Source organism: Mus caroli, chromosome X, assembly GCF_900094665.2.
Source record: "Mus caroli chromosome X, CAROLI_EIJ_v1.1, whole genome shotgun sequence".
Lineage (NCBI taxonomy): Eukaryota > Metazoa > Chordata > Mammalia > Rodentia > Muridae > Mus > Mus caroli.
In genome coordinates this window covers 38,589,022-38,614,061 of record NC_034589.1, presented here as the reverse complement: position 1 = coordinate 38,614,061, position 25,040 = coordinate 38,589,022, and the positions used below count along the sequence as shown (strand labels likewise).

The window sequence follows — 25,040 nt, the reverse complement described above, 5'->3', positions numbered from 1 at the left end:
GGGGGGGGGAGTATGGGGGACTTTTGGGATAGCAGTGGAAATGTAATTGAGGAAAATACGTAATAAAAAAAATAAAAAAATAAAAAAAGAAAGGAATGAATTTAACTGGGAAAAAAATTAGTTTTATGTATGCTTTTATATTCAAGCCCAGATACACTATTACACTTCTTATTGGATTGCCATGTTTTCCCAAATTTTAAACATGAATTATGTTTAAAAACTTTTGTATATTAACATACAACAATAGTGCCAATTTATTCACTGATAGAGAACACCATTGCCTATATCTTCATTGAACAAAATACTTTTATACTTCATTGTTCTATTTTGGGTGTATTGTTAGGTTATAAAACATTTTGTCAAGTACAAAAATTATTATTATTATATATGTATGTGTTTATATGTATATATGTGTGTGTGTTTGTGTGCATGTTTGTGTGTTTAAAACATAGATTATATGACTCTTTAAAATTTTAGACATGTGAGCTCTATTTTTTAAATCAAAAATACCTTCACCATTTCACTAGGTTGCTAACATTGGTAGCATTCCATAAATTTGAATTAGATTTGCAGTCTTTCCAGAACTCATTAATTAGTTAGTCAAACATGGCAATTTATTTCAAATAGTTATGTGAGGTCAGTATAAAGACAGGAGGGATGGTGGTGAAAATAAAAACAAAAAATTAAAAACATAGTGAATGCACTAGAGAATTTCATTTCATTCATTTCTAAATTCAGTTGAAAGACCAGAAGCAGTGATACGAGTAGATATAACCTTTATACAATAATTTGAGTTCCTTATTGTTGGCCTTTAATATTTATACAAAAATTATGCAGGTATTATTCACCCCTCCACGAAGGTAGGCATAACCTTGCCAGTTTTCTGCTGACTTTCTAAGTTGTATACATTGTTTTGTGACTGTTACAACTCTCCTTTGGGTACTGAATTTGAAGACTGTATTGTCCTTCAACATGACTGAGAATATTGGACAGTGATTGAATGTCATCTAATGCTTATTAATATGCATGATGTCATTTGTCATCTCAGTCATTGCTGACACTTTGTCATTTATGTTACTGTAAGCATTATATCAACTCTTACTTGCAAGTTCTTAAACCTATCTCTTGCATGCAATGTCATCGAAAATATCTACAACCATCTAAAAGAACGAGGCTAGTAAAAAAAGTGTGGGGTTGAGATTGTTTGACCCATTCATATTTTAAGGCAACAAGAAGAGAACTATAAAATATATTATATAATTGTAACATACTTCCACACATTCTATTTTACTGGATTAAATAATTGTGTAGTGATTACCACAAAATACATTAAATTTCATTTTTAAAATGACTAAATATAATATTGGAAATTAATTTAGAATTTCTATGTGAATGAAACTTTATATAAGACACTTTATTTTATCATTATCATGATAGGTAATAATTAGGTAGAATAGTGATAGCGAGATTAATATTTGTATGGGACATAATTTTTAAATTTTTGATAATTAAAAATAGAATTTAGAGTCTTACATCTTTCAATTGTTTTTTTTTCTCTATATAATGTAAGAGTTCTCATTCAGAGCATCCCTTTGATAGTCTTACATGTTGTTTAAAATGATTAAACAAAGCTGTAGATCTTCTCAACATGATTTAGTCTTCTGGAAAACAGTGATTCCTTCATTTATCTACCCTACAGCTTGTGAATGCATTTTTAAGGGGAGGTTGACCTGATTCCAAATGCCAGATGGTAGATATTTAGTTCAATTCTTTCAGGGTGATTGTAGTGTTATTAACAGTGATTGGAATAAGAATATGACCAATGATATGTTAGTTAAACTCTCTAAATAACTTTATGGAATACTTTTTTAAGTTAAAGAATAAATGACACAAGAATTAATCATTTTCCTTTGAATATTTCTATGTGAGAAATGATTATGAGAAACCTGTTAAACCTTGCTTCCTCTGTGATTGAGGATGAAAATAAGTGAGGGAAGTGAAAATATAATCCTTATATATTATTCCTGAAAGACGAATTCACATTTTATATTATTATATGATAGCACATACAATTAAAACAACACTAGTAGACTTTACACCTAGAATTACTGATAGAGAATAACAAAACTTGCCATCCTAGCCTAGTTTATGAAATAATCATAAGTAATTATTATTGCCAGCATTATTTTGAAAGTTACTCAATATGAAAAAGGAGAGCCCTAAAAAGTATGTGGCATCATTTTATGGGATCTGATCCTGGAGTGAACCAGAAGGAGTAATTAATCTAAGACTGAGCCTTTATCACTCTGGATTTTACTTTGTTTTGAGTTTCATAAAACTACTTCTTTTAGTTGCTTTGTAAGTTTATTTTTATCACTACAGAATGACCAGTAAATAATGTACCATATACTTGATTGTCCTGAATATTTAATATGGGAATGGGAAATGTATTTTTGACTAATATGTCATCAATTTTAATACTGAAACAATTGTCTTAATATTCCTTATATTAAGAAAAAAATTACCATAATTCTAAAGTTCAAAGAAAGTTGATCCTGATAAATTTGTTTTTGTCTTCTTTACATGCTACTTTTATGAAGGGGTAGAATTATTGGTCCTCAATGTAAATTACACTACCAGTGGAATCTTGAACTATAACATGAGTTCTGATGTTAATTACCTATGAGATTCAGAGGCAATTAATTTTATAATTAACTCATTTCTAAATGAAAATAAATGAATAAATAAATAAATGAATAAATAAAACCGGGCAGTGGTCGTGCATGACTTTATTTTTATTTTTTTTATTTTTTATTAGGTATTTTCCTCGTTTACATTTTCAATGCTATCCCAAAAGTCCCCCATACCCACCCCCCCAATCCCCTACCCACCCACTCCCCCTTTTCGGCCCTGGGGTTCCCCTGTACTGGGTGGGGCATATAAAGTTTGCAAGTCCAATGGGCCTCTCTTTGCAGTGATGGCCTACTAGGCCATCTTTTGATACATATGCAGCTAGAGACAAGAGCTCTGGGGTACTGGTTAGTTCATATTGTTGTTCCTAGTGATTGCCATATGCAGGGATCCATCCCATAATCAGCTTCCAAACGCTGACACCATTGCATACACTAGCAAGATTTTGCTGAAAGGACCCAGATATAGCTGTCTCTTCTGAGACTATGCCAGGGCCTAGAAAACACAGAAGTGGATGATCACAGTCAGCTATTGGATGGATCACACGGCCCCCAATGGAGGAGCTAGAGAAATTACCCAAGGAGCTAAAGGGAACTGCCATGGAAGGAGTTACAGAGATAGAATTTGGAGCTGTGATGTGCATGACTTTAATCCCAGCACTTGGTACGCAGAGGCAGGTGAATTTCTGAGTTCAAGGCCATCCTGGTCTAGAGAGTGAATTCCAGGACAGCCAGAGCTACACAGAGATACCCTGTCTCAAAAAAATAAACAAACAAAAAACAAAACAAAACAAAAAACCACCAAAATAAATAAAAAGAAAACAAAGTTTTAGTTTTCAGTTGGACATTGTATGATGCTGCCTGTTTGTCGATTGTCACTGGTATCAGCAAACAGGATGTAAAGATCAGATATAACTGATGAATTATGTTTTTCTAAATCATTTGCCAGACATTATCCTTTATCATAATATGCTATAAAATGATAATAATTTTGATAAGAAAAAAAACACAAATCAATGAAATTATTACCACTCAATAGCTTATCATTCTCTAAATACTTAAGGAATTCCTACAGATTTACCAGTCTGTAAAGATTCAATAACTGAATAATCTTGTACTAAAATGAATCATTTTTCTATATTTGCATATTTAGTAGATTTGTGAGAATAATAAAAATAATGATGAATTTTAAAAGTCCTCTAAAATATCACAAAATCTAATCAAAACAAAAAAAATGGAAAGAATTGCAGTTTAGAATGCCGGTCCACTCAGGAGAGCACAGGCCCAGAAGCAGCAGAGCAGCTGAGACAGTGTTCTATGGGTCTACATCTGTAGCCAGGAGGTGGAGCTGATCCTCAACCCTCTATGTACTAGTCTTGCAAGAAGAGAACATATGTCCCAGGAGTGCTGACACAGGCTTACAGATTCACAACAGGAACAACCTCCAGCCAGAGACAACTAGAACATCTAACACCAGAGATTATCAGATGGTGAAAGGCAAATGGCAAGGATGTTACCAACAGAAACCAAGAATACTTATCATCATTAAAACACAGATCTCCCAACAAACCAAGTCCTGGATACCCAAACACACTAGACAAGCAAGAATCTGATTTAAAATCATATCTCATGATGCTGATAGAGGATTTTAAGATGGACATGAATAACTCCCTTAAATACAGGAGAACACAGCTAAGCAGGTAGAAGCACTTGAAGAGGAAACACAAAGATCCCTTAAAGAATTATAGGAAAACAAAACCAAACAGGTGAAGGAATTGAACAAAACCATCCAGGATATAAAAATGGAAGTAGAAACAATAAAGAAATCACAAAGATAGACAACTCTGGAAATACAAAACCTAGGAAAGAATCAGGAGCCATAGATGCAAGCATCACTAACAGAATACAAGAGATGGAAGAGAGAATCTTAGGTAGAGAAGATTCCATAGAAAAAATGGGCACAACAATCAAAGAAAATGCAAAATGCAAAACATCCAGGAAATCCAGGACACAATGAGAACACCAAACCTAAGGATAATAGGTATAGATGAGAACAAAGATTATCAGCTTAAAGGGCCAGTAAATATCTTCAGCAAAATTATAGAAGAAACATCCCTAACTTAAAGAAAGAGATGCCCATGAACATACAAGAAGCCTACAGACTAGACTAGAACATAAAGGAAATTCTCCTGACTTTTAATATTCAAAACCGCAAATGCAGTAGGCAAAGATAGAATATTAAAAGCAGTAAGGGAAAAAAGGTCAAGTAACATATAAAGTCAGACCCATCAGAATTACACTAGACATCTCAGCAGAGACTATGATAGCCAGAAGATGCTGGACAGATATCATTCAGACCCTAAGAGAACAAAAAGGCCAGCCCAGGCTACTATACCCAGCAACACTGTAAATTATCATACATGGAGAAACCAAAGTATTCCATGAAAAAAACCCACAAATCCAGGAATTCAAAGGATAATAATGGGAAAACTCTAACACAAGGAAGGAAACTACACCCTAGAAAAAGCAACAAAGTAATCTTTCAACAAACCAAAAAGAAGATAGCCACAGGAACAGAATATCAACTCTAACAGCAAAAATAACAGAAAGCTACAATTATTTTTCCTTAATATCTCTTAATATCAGTTGACTCAATTTCTCAATAAAAAGACATAGACTAACAGACTGGTTACATAAACAGGACCCAGCATTTTGTTGCATAGATGAAACCCACCCACCTCAGGGACAAACACAGACACTACCTCAGAGTGAAAGGCTGGAAAAAAATTAAAAAAAAAATAGTCCCAAGAAACAAGCTGGAGAAGTCATTCTAATTTCAAATAAAATTGATTTTCAATCTAAAGTTATCAAAGAAGACAAAGAGGGACACTTCATACTCATCAAAGCTACAATCTACCAAGATGAACTCTCAATTCTGAACATCTATGCTCCAAATGCAAGGGACCCACATTAATGAAAAAAAAAAAAGAAAGAAAGAAAGAAAGAAAGAAAGAAAGAAAGAAAGAAAGAAAGAAAACCTTTGATTAAGCTCAAAGCCCACATTGCATCACATACAATAAGAGTGGGAGATTTCAACACCCCACTCTCATCAATGGACAGATCATGAAAACAGAAACTAAATAGAGACACAGTAAAACTAACAGAAGTTATGAAACAGATGGATTTAACAGATATCTATAGAACATTTTATCCTAAAACAAAAGGATATACTGTCTTCTTAGCACATCAAGGTATCTTCTCTAAAACTGACCATACAATCTGTCCCGAAAAAGGCCTCAACAGACAGAAAAATATTGAAATCATCCCATGTATGCTCTCAGATACTACGGACTAAGGCTGACTTCAATAACAACATAAATAATGGAAATCCCACATAAACATGGAAGATGAACAACACTCTACTCAATGAAAACTTGGTCAAGGAAGATATAAAGAAAGAAATGAAAGACATTTTAGAGTTCAATGAAAATGAAGGCACAACATACAGAAACTTATGGGACACAATGAAACATATGGGACACAGTGAAAGCAGTCCTAAGAGGAAAACTCATAGCACTGAGTGCCTCCAAATAGAAACTGGAGAGAGAAAACACCAGCAGCTTGACAGCACAACTAAAATCTCTAGAACAAAAGGAAGCTAATTCACCCAAGATGAGTAGATGGCAGGAAGTAATCAAACTCAGGGCTGAAATTAGCCAAGTGGAAACAAAAAGAACTATACAAAGAATCAAACAAACCAGGAGCTGGTTCTTTGAGAAAATCAATCAATTAGCCAGACAAACTGGAGGGCACAGAAAAGCATCCTAATTAACAAAATCAGAAATGAATGGTAGACATAAAAACAGTAAATGAGGAAATAGAAAAAATCATCAGATCATACTACAAAAGCATTTACTCAACAAAATTGGAAAACCTGGATGAAATGGACACTTTTCTAGACAGATACCAGGTCCCAAAGTTAAATCAGGATGATATTAATGATCTAAACAATCCCATATCCCCTAAAGGAATAGAAGCAGTCATAAATATTCAGTGCTGAGTTCTATAAAACCTTCAAAGAAGACTTAATTCCAATACTCCTCAAACTACTACACAAAAATTGAAACAGAAAGTACTCTACCCAATTCGTTGTATGAAACCACAATTAATCTAATACTTAAACTACACAAAGACCCAACAAAGAAAGAGGACTTCACACCAATTTCCCTTATAAATATCGATGCAAAAATACTCAAAAAAATTCTCACAAACTGAACCCAAGAACACATCAAAATGATCATCCATCATGACCAAGTAGGATTCATCCCAGGGATACAGGGATGGTTCAATATATGGAAATTCATCAATACGATCCATTATATAATCAAACTCAAAGACAAAAACCACATGATCATCTCATAATATGCTGAGAATATATTCGACAAAATCCAACACCCATTCATGATAAAAGTCTTATAAAATAATGAATTCAAGGCCATACCTAAAAATAATAAATGCAATGTATAGTAAACCAGTAGCCAATATCAAACTAAATGGAGTGAAACTTGAAGCAATCCCACTAAAATCAGGGACTAGACAAGGCTGCCCACTCTCCCTCCCTATTCAATATAGTACTTGAAGTCCTGGCCAGAACAATTAGACAATAAAATGAGATCAAGGTGATTCAAATTGGACAGGAAGAATTCAAAATATCACTATTTGCAGAGGATATGATAATATATATAAGTGATCCCAAAAATTCCACAAGAGAACTCCTAAACCTATTAAACAACTTCATTGAAGAAGCTGGATATAAAATTAACTCAAACAAATCAGTGTCCTTGAAAGAAAATAACGAAACAACACCTTTCACAATAGTCACAAATGATATAAAATACCTTGGTGTGACTCGAACTAAGGAAGTGAAAGATCTGTATGATAAGAAATTCAAGTCTCTGAAGAAAGAAATAAAAGAAGATCAAGAAGATTAAAAGATCTCCCATGCTCATGGATTGGCAGGATTACTATAGTCAAAATGGTTATCTTGCTGAAAGCAATCTACAGCTTCAATGCAATCCCCATTAAAATTCCAACTCAGTTCTTCAGAGGGAAATTTGCAAATTCATCTGGAATAACAAAAAACCTAGGAAAGAAAAAAAAACTTATCTCTACAATAAAAGAACCTATGGTGGAATCACCATGCCTGACCTCAAGATGTATTACAGATCAATTATGATAAATACTGCATGGTACTGGGACAGATACAGATTGGTAGAACAATGGAATAGAATTGAAGAGCCAGATATGAACCCATATGTGATATGCCATCACTGACAAGTGAATATTAGTCCAGAAGTTAAAAATACCCACGATACAATTTGCAAAACACATAAAACTCAAGAAGAAGGAAGACCAAAATGTGGATACTTTGATCCTTTTTAGAAAGGGAACAAAATGCCCATGGACGGTGTTACAGAGACAAAGTTCAGAGCAGGTACTGAAGGAATGATCATCCAGAAACTTCCCCACATGGGGATCCATTCCATAAACAACCACAAAAATCAGACCCTATTGTGAATATTAACAAGAGCTTGCTGATAGGAGCCTGATATAGCTGACTCCTGAGAGGTTCTGCCAATTTCTGACAAATACAGAAGTGGATGCTCAGTGCCATCCATTGGAGGGAGCACAGGGCCCCCAAAGAAGGAGCTAGAGAAAATACTCAAGGAGCTGATGTTGTATGCAGCCCCATAGGGGGAAAAACAATATGAACTAACCAATATCCCCAGAGCTCCCAAGGAATATACCAGCAATAAATGAAAACACATGGTGGGACTTATTGCTCTAGCTACATATGTAGCAGAGGATTGTCTAGTCGGTCATGAATTGGAGGAGAGGTTCTTGGTTCAGTGAAGGTTCTGTGCCCAGTATAGGGGAATGCCATGACCAGGAAGTTGGAGTGGGTGGGTTTGTGAGCAGGGGGAGGAGGGAGGGGATTGGGGATAGGGGGTTTTCAGAGGGGAAAGTAGGAAAGGAGATAACATTTGAAATTTAAACAAAGAAAATATCTAATAAAAAGAAGATTTGAAGTCTAATCTTATTTATATGTTGAATCTTGAACATATTCATATTATAGAATTGAAATTTAGAAAAGGTAGCTTTCTGGGCCAAGGGACAGTAGTGAGAATCAACAAAGACAGAAAACGAATAACCAATGCAATTAAATGAACTCATAGATGCTTATAGCATATCCAAAAGATAACAACTGTATGTTTAAAATTTCAAAGAGCTGAGAAGGTTTTTTTTAAGATTTCCTTATACAGAAATGAGAAATGGTTTCCAATTTTGTATTGCTTGTCCCCAAAAATATATTACACTATGTATATTTGTGTTGTTCATTGCATCATTATCCCACAAATGCAAGTTAGTTATCAATGTTGGGAATGGAATGCATAGTCACATATTTGAGGGAAGAGATCTACTAATGGATTTTGTTTCTAACTTTCAAATAGAATTCATGAGGGATGCCTGGCCAGAAGGAAAACCAGATATACAGGCTCGTCCTGAAAGCCTGATGACTTGAATTCAATACCCAGAGCTCATGGTAAAAAAGCTGGGTGTTGTCATTCCACCATTTCTAATGTGAGATTGGAGGAAAGTACAGAAAGATTGCCTTATTATTTTCTGGTCTGATAGCCAGGAGTTTTAATAATGGCAAGGATAGGAAACACGTTGCCTCAACAGTGCAAAAGGGTAAAACAACTCCCAAAGCTCATTTTTGGACCCTGACTCTCCGCATATATTCCATGGAGTATGCACACATAAACTTACATGCAGAGGTATTAATTGAAAATAAAATTATAAAACAGATATATAAATAAAATTGGAGTTAAAAATTCTGAAACACTGATTTAAATTCTCCCACCAATTATGCCTGTTGTCAGATCTTAAAATGTAAGAACTTATTGTATGCATGAATTGTTGTTCATCCAAAATCTGAAGGTTATAGTTATTGCTAATCCTGTATTCTCATTTTAAAGGAATTATTAAAATAAGTACATATTTTAGATGGTTTGCAATTTTATACTTTTGTTTCTAAATCTATGAAAATCTAGAAGCATTCTGTACAGTCCTGGCTTAAAGTCTTTATAGCATAACTTTCCATAATTTCATTAAAATCCACTGAATTGCTTTATTGCCAAATCATGTTAACATTATTGCTTCAGTTCTCTAATTTGTTTTAGTTTTTTAAAAAAATAATGTGATAAAGCTGTGTATGTTCATTATAATTTACTATAACAAATTTGATAAAATATGAAATAAAGTAATAAAAATAATCAATAGAAAAATAATGTAATTACAAATGCCAGTTCACTTTAACAAGTTAGGCAACTTGCTTTTAAAAAAGGAAACAGTTATTTTTAAAATATATTATTGTTAGCACTTTATGGGAGAACTTTTCCTGAAATTTAAGCATATCTATTACTTGCAATGAAAAAGAAACCCCTGGTAAATATTATTATTGATTATTGCATTAATAGTGTTGCTCTATGTCCAAATGTTGACATGTTTTTTACTTATTCTCATTTGTGACTCATATTTAAAATGTTGGTATAACTAATACATTCAAAAGTAGTTAATAGTTACTTATTGCAGTATCTGCATGATATACAATGATTGCTAACATTAAAATAATAAAAATTATTTAGAATATATAATTCTAAAGAAAACAGAATTAAAATTGATGCATGAAGCTGAAAGAGGTAATGTATATATTATTATATTTTATAATATATCACTATATATAATAGCTCTTGTACTATAAATGTAAGTATTATTTACCAATTATAGAACATTTCTGACAAGCAAAGGAACAGTTGTGTCTGCTTACAAATAACCATGAGATATAGTTCTTCTGACTTTGAAATTCCTTGAGAGAAGGACGGGACTGGGAGGGTTATTGACATTCACGTGAGATTTAGGTCTATTGTGTCCTGAGTCACCAAACTATTTGTATGTAATTCTCCCCCTTGTGTTTTGGAGAAATTGTTTTTTATTTTATTTAGTTTTGTTTTTTGAGGGTTGTTTGTTTGTTTGTTGTTGTTGTTGTTTTGCCTCGTGATGATAATTGTTAATAGTTTAAAACTTGATTTGAGGAGACCAGTCTGTGCAGATCAGCTCACCGACTGCTTACACTGAGGTAGCTGACTGCAGAAGCAACAAAGCGTCTGGGACAGGCCCCGTTTTGGGCTGCAGACATCCGGGCACCTTCCCAGCCAGAGGAGAGGTGGCCTCCCTGGAGAGCTCTGACCCCCAAAGCAGGTGAGGGAGCCATTTTGTCTCCTGAGTCCCTCTGAGAAGAGCCTGCACAGGTGAGAGTGTGGACTGCAGAAGTGACACACCTTCTGGGACAGGCAGAAGCAACACAGCTTCTGAGATAGACACCCCTTTCAGGCTCCAGACATGTGGGCAAACTCCCCAGCAGAGGAGATGTGACCACCTAGGAGGGTTCTGACCTCTAGAGCAGGTGAGAGAGCCATCTTGTGTCTTGGGTCTCTTGGAGACCAGTCTGTGAAGGTGAGCACGCAGACTGCAGAGGCACCCCATCTTCTGGGACAGACCCTGTTTGTGGTCTTCATCTCCAGCCAGGAGGCAGGTCTGAATGCTAGACTTTTGTGGACCTTCCCTGCAAGAGGAGAGCTTGCCTGCAGAGAGTACTCTGACCACTGAGACTCAGAAAAGAGCTGGACTCATAGGATAGCTGACAGAGGCTAACAGAATCACAGGAGAAACAGGCTACAAACAGACACAACACAACTATAAAAACTAACACCAGAGATTGCCAATTAGTGAAAGGCAAACATAAGAATCTTAACAACAGAAACCAAGACCACCCACCATCACCAGAACGCAGCACTCCCACCTCAGCCAGTCCTGGATACCCCAACACACCTGAAAAGCAAGATTCAGATTCAAAATCATATCTCATGATGTGGGTAGAGGACCTTAAGAAGGGCATTAATAACTCACTTAAAGAAATACAGTAGAACACTAATAAACAGGTAGAAGTCCTTAAGGAGGAAATACAAAAATCAAAACAGGTGATGGAATTGAACAAAACCATCCAAGACCTAAAAAGGGAAGTAGAAACAATAAAGAAAACCCAAAGTAAGACAACTCTGGAGATAGAAACCCTAGGTAAGAAATCAGGAAATATAGATATGAGAATCAGCAACAGAATAAAAGAGATGGAAGAGAGAATCTCAGGTGCAGAAGATTCCATAGAGAACATCAGCACAACAATCAAAGAAAATGCAAAATGCAAAAAGATCCTAACTCAAAGCATCCAGGAAATCCAGGACAAAATGAGAAGACTAAACCTACAGATAGTAGGAGTAGATGAGAATGAAGATTTTCAGCTTAAAGGGCCAGCAAATATCTTCAACAAAATTATAGAAGAAAACTTCCCAAACCTAAAAAAGAGATGACCATGAATGTACAAGAAGCCTACAGAACTCAAAATGGACTGAACCAGAAAAGAAATTCCTCATGACACATAATAATCAGAACAACAAATGCACTAAATAAAAATAGAATATTAAAAGCAGTAAAGGAAAAAGGTCAAATAACATATAAAGTCAGGCCTAAGAGATTTACACCAGACTTCTCATCAGAGACTATGAAAGCCAGAAGATCCTGGACAGACCCTATGGAGAACACAAATGCCAGCCCAGGCTACAAAACCCAGCAAAACTCTCTATTACAATAGATGGAGAGACAAAAGTATTCCATGACAAAATCAAAATCACATAACATCTTTCCAAGAATCCAGCCCTTCAAAGGATAAAAGGATAACACCAACACAAGGACAGAAACTACACCTAGAAAAAGGAAGAAAGTATCCTTAAACAAACCTAAAAGAAGACAGTCACAAGAACAGAATCCCAACTTTAATAACAAAATAACAGGAAGCAACAATTATTATTCTTTGATGTCTCTTAACATCAATGGACTCAATTCCCCAATAAAAAGACATAGGCTAATAGACTGGCTACACAAACAGGACCCAACAGTTTGCTGCTTACAGGAAACACATATCAGGGAAAAAGAAGGACACTACCTCAAAGTGAAAGGCTGGAAAACAACTTTCCAAGCAAATGGTCCGAAGAAACACTCTGGAGTAGCCATGCTAATATCAAATAAAATTGACTTCCAAACCAAAGTTATCAAAAAAGACAAAAAGGGGCAAATCATGCTCATCACAGTTAAAATTTACCAAAGATGAACTCTCAATTCTGAATATCTATGCTCCAAATACAACAGCAGCCACATTCATTAAAGAAACTTTAGTAAAGCACAAAGCACACATTGCACCTCATACAATAATAGTGGGAGACTTCAACACACCACTATCACCAATGGACAGATCCTGGAAACAGAAACTAAAGAGAGACACATGGACACTAACAGAAGTTATGAAAAAAATGGATTTAATAGATATTTACAGAACATTTTATCCTAAAACAAAAGGATATACCTTCTTATCAGCACCACATGGTACCTCCTACAAAATTGACCATATAATTCGTCACAAAACAGGCCTCAACAGATACAAAAACATTGATATTATCCCATGTATCCTATCAGATCACCACAGAATAAGGCTGATCTTCAATAACAGCATAAATAATAGAAAGCAAACATTCACATGGAGAATGAACAACATTCTACTCAATGATACCTTGGTCAAGGAAGAAATAAGAAAGAAAATAAAGACTTTTTAGAGTTTAATGAAAATGAAGGCACAACATACACAAACTTATGGGACACAATGAAGGCAGTCCTAAGAGGAAAACTTATAGCGCTGAGTGCCTCTAAAAAGAAACTAGAGAGAGCATACACTAGCAGCCTGACAGCACACCTAGAAGCTCTAGAACTAAAGGAAGCAAATTCACCCAAGAGGAGTAGATGGCAGGAAATAATCAAACTCATGGCTGAAATCAACCAAATGGAAACACAAAGAACTATTCAAAGAATCAACCAAACCAGGAACTGGTTCTTTGAGAAAATCAACAAGATAGGTGAACCCATAGCCAGACTAACTAGAGGGCACAGGACCAGTATTCTAATTAACAAAATCAGAAATGAAAAAGGAGACAAAACAACCAAACCTAAGGAAATCTGAAACACCATTATATCCTACTACAAAAGTCTATACTCAAATAAAACTGGAAAATCTGGATAACATGGACAACTTCCTAGACAGACACCAGGTACCAAAGTTAAATCAGGATCAGATTAATGATCTTAATTCTCCCATTTCCCCTAACAAATAGAAGCAGTCATTAATAGTCTCCAAATCAAAAAAGGCCCAGGACCAGATGGGTTTAGTGCTGAGTTCTATGAAATCTTCAAAGACGATCTTCAAAGAAGACCTAATTCCAACTCTCAAACTATTCCACAAAATAGAAAGAGAAGGTATTATACCCAATTCATTCAATGAAGCCATATTCACTCTGATACCTAAACCACACAAAGATCCAACAAAGAGTACTTCAGACCAAATTCTCTTATGAACATAGATGCAAAAATATTCAATAAAATCCCTGCAAACTGAATATAAGAACAGATAAAAACGATCAACCATCATGAACAAGTAGGCTTCATCCCAGGGATGCAAGGTTGGTTTAATATACAGAAATCCATCGATGTAATTCACTATATAAACAAACTCAAAGACAAAAATGGCATTATCATCTCCTAAGATGATGAGAAAGCATTTGACAAAATTAACACCCACTCATGATAAAAGTCTTGTAAAGAACAGGAATTCAAGGCCCATACCTAAACAATAAAAGCAATCTACTGCAAAACAGTAACCAACATCAAACTAAATGGAGAGAAACTCGAAGCAAGCCCACTAAAATCAGGGACTAGACAAGGCTGCCCACTTTCTCCCTACTTATTCAATATACTACTTGAAGTCCTAGCCAAGGCAATTCGACAACAAAAGGAGATCAAGCATATACAATTTGGAAAGGAAGAATTCAAAATATCACTATTTGCAGAAGATATGATAGTATATATAAGTGACCCTAAAAATTTCCACCACAGAACACCTAACCTGATAAACAGCTTCAGTGAAGTAGCTGGATATAAAAATAACTCAAACAATTCAATGGTCTTTCAATACACAAAGGATAAATGGACTGAGAAATAAACTAGGGAAACAACATCCTTCACAATAGTCACAGATAATATAAAATACCTTGGTGTGACTCTAACTAAAAAAGGGAAAGATCTGTATGATAAGAACTTCAAGTGTCTGAAGAAAGACTTTGAAGAAGATCTCAGAAGATGAAAAGATCTACCATGCTCATGGATTGGCAGGATTGATATAGTCAAGATGGCTATCCTGTTGAAAGCAAACTACAGATTCAATGCAATCCCCATCAAAATTCCATCTCAATTCTTCATTGAGTTAGAAAGGGCAATTTGCAAATTCACCCGGAATAATAAAAATCCTAGGAAAACAAAAATTATTCACACCAATAAAAGAAACTCTGGGGAACCACCATGTCTGAACTCAAGCTGTACTATAGAAAAATTGTGATAAAAACTGCATGGTACTTGTACAGAAACAGACAGGTAGACCAATGGAATAGAATCAAAGACCCAGAAATGAACCCACACACCTATGGTCACTTAATCTTTGACAAGGGTACTAAAACCATCCAGTGGAAAAAAGACAGCATTTTCAACAAATGGTGTTGGCACAACTCTCAGTTATCATGTAGAAGAATGTGAATTGATCCATTCTTATCTCCTTGTACAAAGCTCAAGTCTAAGTGGATCAAAGAACACTACATAAAACCAGATACACTGAAATTTATAGAGGAGAAATTGGGGGAAAGCCTTGAAGATATGGGCACTGGGGAAAAATTCCTAAACAGAACAGCAATGGCTTGTCCTGTAAGATCAAGAATTGACAAATAGGACCTCATAAAATTGCAAAGCAATTTCAAAGGGTAAGGCAAAAGACACCATCAGTAAGACAAAAAGGCCACCAACAGTTTAGGAAAGGATTTTTACCAATCCTAAATCTGATAGTGGACTAATATCCAATATATACAAGGAACTCAAGAAACTGAACTCCAGAAATTCAAATAACCCCATTAAAAATGGGGTATAGATCTAAACAAAGAATTCTCAAGTGAGGAATACCAAAGGGCTGAGAAGCACCTGAAAAAATGTTCAACATCCTTAATCATTGAGGAAATGCAAATCAAAACAAACTTTAGATTCCACCTCACAAAAATCAGAATGTCTAAGATCAAAAATTCAGGTGATAGCAGATGATGGCAAGGATGTGGAGAAAGAGGAACACTCCTCCATTGTTGGTGGGATTGCAAGCTTGTACAACCACTCTGGAAATCACTCAGGAAATCACTTTGGAGGTTTTTCAGAAAATTGGACATAGTGCTACCTGAGGATCCAGCAATACCTCTCCTGGGCATATACCCAGAAGATGTTCCAACTAGTAAGAAAGATACATGCTCCACTATGTTCATAGAAGCCTTATTAATAATAGCCAGAAGGTGGAAAGAACCCAGATGTCCCTCAACAGAGGAATGGATACAGAAAATGTGGTACATTTACTCAATGGAGTAATACTCAGATATTAAAAACAATAAATTTATGATATTCTTGGGCAAATGGATTTATCTGGAATATATCATCCTGAGTGAGGTAATCCAATCACAAAAGAAGTCACTTTGATATGCACTCACTGATAAGTGGATAAAGCCCAGAAACCTAGAATACCCAAGATACAATTTGCAAAACACAAGAAAATCAAGAAGAAGAAAGACCATCATATGGATACTTCATTCCTCCTTAGAATAGGGAACAAAACACCCTTGGAAGGAGTTACAGAGACAAAGTTTGAAGGTAAGACAACAGGATGGACCCTTCAGATACTACACCACCCAGGGATCCATCCCATATTCAGCCACCAAACGCAGACACTATTTCATATGCCAGCAAGATTTTGCTGAAAGGACCGTGATATAGCTGTATCGAGTGAGGCTATGCCAGCGCCTGGCAAATACAGAAGTGGATGCTCACAGTCATCTATAATATGGAACACAGGGCCCCCAATGGAGGAGCTAGAGATTGTTCCCAAGGAGCTAAAAGGGTCTGCAACCCTATAGGCGGAACAACAATATGAACTAATCAGTATCCCCAGATCTTGTGTCTCTAGATGTATATGTAGCACAATATGACCTATCAATGAACGGGAGGAGAGGACCCTTGGTCTTGCAAACTTTATATGCCCCAGTACAGGGGAATGCCAGGGCCAAGTAGTTGGAGTGGGCGTGTAGGGAAGCAGGGCAGAGGGAGGGTATAGGGAACTTTCAAGATAGAACTTGAAATGTAATAAAGAAAATATCTAATAAAAAAACTTGATTTGAAAATTAAAGATATATTTATATTTGTGCTCAACAACCTATGTACTTTTAAATTTTTTGTTTTTTATTTTATTTAATCTTTTAAAGATATTTTCTATTTTTAATCTTTTATTTATTTATTTGTTTATTTACTTATTTATTTTTACACTTCAGATTTTTTTCCACATCCCATACCCCATCCCAACGCCCCCCCCCACACACACACCCAGCAATACCACTTTTGGGAATATACCCAAATGTGATCCATCAGGCCACAGGGCTATAGATTCCACTATGTTCATAGTAGCCTTGTCTGTGATAGCCTAAAGCTGGAAACAACACAAATGTCCCACTACAGAAGAATGGATACAGAAAATGTGGTTCATATACACAATTGAATATTACTTGGCTATTAAGAACTAGGACACCCTGAGTTTTGCAGGCAAATGGATGGAACTAGAAAATAACATCCTGAGTGAGGTAACTCAGACCCAAAAGGTCATACCAGGTATGTAAGCACTAATAAGTGGATAGAAGCAAAACAAACATACAAACACACAAATAAAAAAAACAAGTACAGAATACCCAAGATACAGTCCACAGCATTCAAAAAGATCAAAAAGCTGAAGTTCCCATGTAAGGATGTCTTAGTTCCACTTGGGAGGGAGAAGAAAACAATCAAAACGGGGGAGGGTGGGACCTGGTAGGGAAGGTGGACATGGCGAGGGTGGTGGTGGAAGAGGGGAACCTGAACTGGTATTGGGTGAGGGAAAAGGACTGAAGCCCTAAGGGCCAGCAGAAAGAATGGAAACAGGTAACTTCGGGAAATAGGAGGATGGGGTGGATGCCCCCAGAATGAACCAAAGACCTAGGAGGTAAGAGACTCTCAGGACTCAAAGAGAGGGAACTTAGATGAAATGCCTGACAGTAGGGAGAAGGAACTTATAGAACCTACCTCCAGCAGAAAGACAGGACACCAAGTGAGGGATGGGGTTGCTATCCCACTGTTAAAACCCTGACCCATAATTGTTTCTGTATGAAAGAACTGCAGGGATGGAATTGGAGAGGATCCTGAGGAAAAGAAGGTCCAGCAACAGTCCCAAAATGGGATCCAGCTCAAGGGGAGGTCCCAAGGTCTGACTCTATTACTGAGGCAATGGAGCCCTCAGAAAAAGGGACTTCGCATGATTGCCCTCTGAAAGACCCAACAAGCAGCTGAGTCAGATGCAGATATTTCCATCCAACCAATGGACAGAAGCTGCTGACCACTGTGATTGAATTAGGGAAGGCTGAAAAAAGATGAAGAGTAGGGCAGGCCTGTAGGAGGATCATCAGTCTCAATTAACCTAGACCCCTGAGGTCTCTCTAACACTGGACCACCAACCGGGCAGCATACACCAGCTGATATGAGGCCCCCAACACATATACATCAGAGGATTGCCATATCTAGGTTCAGTGAAGATGTACTTATCTCTCAAGATACTGGAAGCCTCAGGGAGTTTAGAGGGCTGGTGGGGTGGGGAGTAGGTAGTAGGGACATCCTTGTGGAAATCTTTTTTTTTTTTTTTTTGACACACCAGTTATCATCCCCCTCTCAGTCCATCCTCTGACTGTTCTACATCCCATATGTTCTCTCCACTCCCAACCCCACCTGACAGTTTCCCAACCCATTCCTTCTACCCCTTGTCTCTGAGAGAGTCCTCCCTTCACCACCATTCTCAATCCCTGGTGCTTCATGATTTTCAAGGTTTAGGTGCCAGACCAGGCAGATCTCTGCTATATATGGGCCAGAGATCTTGGACCAGGCTTCTAATGCTCCCGGTTATTGTCTCAGTGTCCAGGAGCTCCTTACCTTTCTGGTTGGTTAGTTGAGACTGCTGGTTTTTCTATGGGGTAGCCCTCTCCTTCAGCTTCTTAAATCCATAGCTCTGCGCTTCATTTTTAATTGGGTTATTTCGTTTTTAGGAGGTTAACTGCACTCACATTCATAAAAGAAGTGACATTAAAGTGCAAAATACCCATTGAAACACACACACCAATAGTGGGAGACTTTAAGACCCTACTCTGACCAATGGACAGGTCATTAAACAGAAACTAAACAGAGACCCAGTTAAATTAATGTAAATTATAAACCTAATGGTTTTAACAGTTATCTATAGAACATTTCATCCTAAAACAAAAGAATATTCCTTCTTCTCAGCACTTCATGGTACCATCTCCAAAATTGACCATATAATCAGGCACAAAACAGTCCTCAACAGATACAAGATTGAAACAATCTCGTGCATCTTATCAAACCACCAATGAAATACGGCTGGTCTTCAGTAACAACAAAAAACAAAATGTATCCCACATACATGTGGAAACTGAACAACTCTCTACTCAATGATAAATTGGTCAGGAAAAAAAAATAAAGAAATTGAAGACATTATATAATTCAATGAAAATGAAGACAGATCATACTCAGATTTATGGGATGCAATGATAGCAGTTTTAAGAGGAAAACTCATAGCAATAAGTGCCTTCATAAAGTTATTGGAGAGATCCCATACAAGCAACTTAATAGCACACATGAACAGGAGGAAGGAAACAGACCAAAGAGGACTAGATTGCAGGAAATAGACAATCTATTCCTGAAATCAAACACTTATAAATAAAGAGACTGGTAAAGAATCGATGAAACTAAGATGATGGTATCAAATCACTTGAATTTTGAAATCAATGAACCTTTGATTTGGTTTCTATGAATTTAAGTAATTAAGCCTTTCTTTGAGGCCACCATACTGAAGATATTCCCTCTAGGAGTAAAGCTGTGTAAGGTTGGATAAATTTCATATGACTGATTCTTGTTCCACAATGAAGAGGGCTTTCGGTGTATCAATTTACAAGAGGTTTAACAGATTTTAATTCTACCCTGGGTAGATTTGCTTGTCTTCTAAACATTAGGTAGTGAGATTTGTACTGGGATAGTGGTTTTCTTGTGGGTTTAGTTAATTGATTTGTGGTAATGTGTGCTAAGAGATAGGAACTCTGTAGTCTCCAAGATAATCCCTGCTGCAATATTTGAGAGGTTTTAGATTGAATACTGCATTTATGATCAAAAGTATTTAAGAGTAATTTTTGGAAAAAGAATGCAGAATATCCCATAAGAACATGTGTATAATTAATACCTGTGATCATGTATGAGATATATAAATGCTTAGATTTAGTTCTTGAATATCCACATATATCTTCAGCTTGAGTCTCATCACAAAGAGGTATGCCATCAGTGATTTTGTTAATCATTTCTCTCTTATATTGTTGCTAAGAAGAGCTAGAACAATGCTGCATTTCAGTCACTGGTAATTAAGTAAGTTCATTAATCTTCAGGAGTATTTCTCTATATACATTATCCAGTATTTCCAGACAGTTAAATCTCTTTTCTTCAGTAAGTCTGAAAATGGAAGACATCATGATGGAGATTCAGAATTATATGAGGAAGACCTGATGAACATTTTGATAAGATGGTCACAGTGACTTCTTTGTGAAAACATGTCTTGTGAGAACACCTTCTACAGCACAGCTAAAGAATCTGAAATTAACTTAAGGTCTGATTTAGAATAGGTTGTCAAACCAGTTGTTCCAAGCAACAGAGGGACACCAGACACACATATGGTAAAAATTTCAGTAATTGTTTATGTTGGTATGTTAGCACTGAAAAGAAAACAGAGGATTTGTACTTGAAATCAAAGTTTTTTGAGAAGCATTATATGGTAAGGAATCCAGCAAGCATGTCAATATGTGGCTGTCTTCCAAAGTTATCTACACAGGCATTGAAGCACATCAATTGTAGCAGATTAGAACCAAGAACTGAGACCAAACCAAGGTTCTTCAAAATAACAGGTTTAAATATAAGAACCGCCACTGACTTAGAGTTGATCAAACCACCCTCTGGGTACTTAAAAAACAATGGTTAGATAGAAATTTAGTTAGGTATGGGAGAGTTGTAGCAGAATTACTAGGTAAGTCTTGATCCCACTGCAAAGAGTTCCATATGTGGACAGGTGCCCTTGAATTCTGAGGTATTATTGTGTATGATTCCTCTGAATCCATTGACAGATACTTTGGGTATCAGGATCAAAGCCAATTACTAGGATACAGAAACACACAATGAGCTGGGCATGCTTTTATCAATCACTAGTCAAAATCATAATTCACAGACTTGCCTATAGCCAAATCATATCTAGGCATGTTCTCAAGTGATACCTCCTTTTCTCAGAAAACTAGCTACTTTCAAGTTGACAAGAATTATCAGCTGGGACAAGGAATATGTAAGCCATAAATGATTTGTTTTCTTCTTTTAGTAAGAAGTATAATGTAAGTGGTAGCTAGGGTTTTTTGTTTCTTTCAATATATGTCACTTTTCCTTGAAAAATTATATTACCTTCTAAAAACTTAAAGAAATAACTGAATTTATACCTGAAAAATCTGTTATTTAATCACACAAAATTAACTATATCAATTAAAATACAACTCAGTATAGATTATCTTCATTGATGAAGTAATTTGGAGACTGATATGCTTATATATGTCTATGTTTTCTCCAATTTAGAGGGCAAGGGAAGAGGAAAAATGAATTTGTGCTCAGGCTAGGCTACATAGTGAATGCAGTTTACTAGAGCTGGGGGCTAGGTGGAGGTATTATAGAATAAGAAAGAGGAAATAAAGTGGAGGAAGATGTGGAAAAGAGGAAATTGAGGATCAATGAATGATATAGGGAGGAAGGGAAGAAATATTTTTCTAAAAGTTTTTCTTGTAATAGTTCTGCTTTCACATGAACAAGCAAATCAAAATATATAATAACTTAAGGGATTACATGGCAGTCTATGAGTTAGAAGGGAAGTGAGAGAGATATTTAAGGCATTCTATGGCATGTTATTCCCAAAACTAATAAGCCAGGTACTTGTGAATTATTTTAAGGTTGACCTTGCAAGCAGGTGAATCTTAGCACTAGGGAAAACATTAGCACATGTTGTTCACTCTTGATGTTCTTTGTCAACGTATTGTAAGAAAACTGAGCACTAGTAAAAAGCTGTGCATGGTTGGGAAGCTGTTAAAAATGGTGGGAATTTAAGTTTTCCACACATTCAGAATCTTTGTGAGAGAGGGAGAGAGCCATTTACTTTTCAAAATTAAACAGCAAAAGATTAAACCAAAAAAATTATTTCAATAACAATGGTCCATTTAATTCATTCCTGAGAAAAGAATTGAAGTTCAAACTGTCATATCTATCTTTTAAACATTTCTAGTGAATATATCTGTATCCACTACATTTATCCAGTTCAAAGAATGAGTTATTGAAAAGGGAAATGCCTTTTCTAGTGCTCAGAGATTGGCACAGTGCTCTTGAAAATAGGGAGGACAGATAAATACACGGAAATATAAAAGCAAATGAATATGAAAAATCTAAGTAATATAGCAAGAAAATAACTATAAATGTAGTCATCAACAAATAGATATGATTTGTAATCAAACAATTGGAAACTTGTTAAGTTAGATCCAAAGAGAGATTAGATCCAAAGAAATCATAAGACATTACTGTGACAGCAAATAAACCTATCCTGTTTGATAAACTGGTTCAAATTTTGTCTGAACTGTGTAGATTATAATAAAATAGAGAATACATTCTCATAAATAATGTATGATCTTTCATGTTACCTGTGTTATTTGTAACATTAACATTAAATATAAATATATTTAATGCAATGAAAAAAGTAAGTACCATAATATATGAAATATCTTAAATAATGCACAGTTTAATACATAATATATATTTAACATAGTCTATATGAAATTGAAAACATAAAGTATTGAAAAAGTTTCAATCAATTTCAAAAACTCAGATTCATTATGAGTTACTGAAAGTTCTGACTGTTTGATAAGTTCATCAATAAGTAATGATGTTTGAGAAAGAAATTGTTCAGATCATTGATCAGAATTGTGACAAAGTGCTATAAAACATCAGGGAGAAAACATTGGTGTCCAGATTGTGAAAAGTTTTCTTAAATATGCCACATGAAGCTTAAATTAAATCACACTCTAAACGATATCATCAACATTAGAAAACTGCTCTTTAAAATTTTGCTGTAGAAAAGTATGTTTTGCTTTCTAAAATTACTTATAACATGCATATTTAAGAGCTATTTTTGTTGTTACATACAAATAATTCTTATAAGTCAATAACAAGACCATAAACACTAAAATCAAAACCAAGAATGAAAATTGAATGTACAACTCATCAAAATATATAATCATGTAAGATAGGCAAATATAAAGGCTGCTAAATATCATTATAAAATGAAGAAAAAAATATAAAAAGTAAAACAAATAAAATGCAGCATTATTACATTTATATGTTTTGATTTGGATTGCCCCATCACTAAGGATTTTGATTATATTTTTCTGGTCTTTGCTATACAGTGTCTATGTATTTTTAATACACACACACACACACACACACACACACACACACATATATATATATATATATATATATATATATATATATATATACACACACACACATACAATACCAAAGATTTTCTTATTGTTTGTTTCCCCTACTGTAGTGTTTTAATTTTTATATATTTTTTTCATGAGTTCTTATTTTTTTGAACCATTTGAATTCTTTTGAAGAAGTACTTATCTCTATCTATCTATCTATCTATCTATCTATCTATCTATCTATCTGTCTGTCTATCTAATTACTTTTATTTTATTTTATTTTATTTTAGAGTCCAGTCATTGCTGTCCTCCCAGTTCACCATCCCACAGTTCCTCATTCCATTCCTCCTTCCCCTGTCTCCAAGAGGATGACCCCCACCCTAGCCAGGCCTTTCCATTACCTGGGGTCTCAAGTATCTTGAGGGTTAGGTGAATCTTCACCCACTGAGGCCAGACTAGGCAGTTCTCTGTTATATATGTTTCTGGGGCCTTGGACGAGCTAGTGTATGCTGCTTGGTTGAATACCTAGTTTATAATCCACAGAACTCAAGAAGGTTAACAAGCTGAGGACCCCAAGTAAAGATGCTTCAATCACACTTGGGAGGGAGAATATGACAATCATGAGAAGCAGAGAGAGGTAGGGACATGAGTGAGAGAGGGGAGGGTGAGGGGATAAGGAGAACATAATCAGTTTGGGGGCAGAACATGAGAGAAGCCCTAATGGGCACCAGAATGAATGGAAATGCAATCTGCTGGGTAGGTAGGGTACTCTCTAGAAAGTATGAGAGTCCTGGGAGGTGAGACTGTCAGGACTCAATGAAATGCCCAACAGTGGGGACAGGGAACTTGTAGAGTCCACCTCCAGTAGAAAGACAGAGCTGGTTGTATGGCTACGCGACTTTCCTTCCCACAAACCCTCGCGCCCTTCCTTTCCTACTTGGGCCCAGCAGAATAGCTCCCACAAAGAAGGGTGGCGAGAAGAAGAAGGGCCATTCTGCCATCAACGAGGTGGTGACCAGAGAATACACCATCAACATTCACAAGCGCATCCATGGAGTGGGCTTCAAGAAGCGTGCTCCTCGGGCACTCAAAGAAATTTGGAAGTTTGCCATGAAGGAAATGGGGACACCAGATGTGCGCATTGACACCAGGCTCAATAAGGCCGTCTGGGCCAAGGGAATAAGGAATGTTCTATATCACATCTGAGTGTGCTTGTCCAGAAAACGTAATGAGGATAAGGATTCCCCAAACAAGCTCTACACACTGGTAACTTACGTGCCTGTTACCACATTCAAAAATCTACAGACGGTCAATGTGGATGAGAACTAACCTGCTCATGTCAAATAAAGTTGCACAACTGCCAAAAAAAAAGAAAGAAAGAAAGAAAGAAAGAAAGAAGGAAGGAAGGAAGGAAGGA

At 35.9% G+C, this 25,040-nt stretch overlaps 1 pseudogene; it reads left to right on the top strand.

Annotated features, from left to right (window-relative positions):
- The first annotated feature begins 24,404 nt into the window (after positions 1-24,404).
- LOC110287133 lies at positions 24,405-24,988 on the top strand (annotated as a pseudogene).
- Positions 24,989-25,040: the final 52 nt, after the last annotated feature.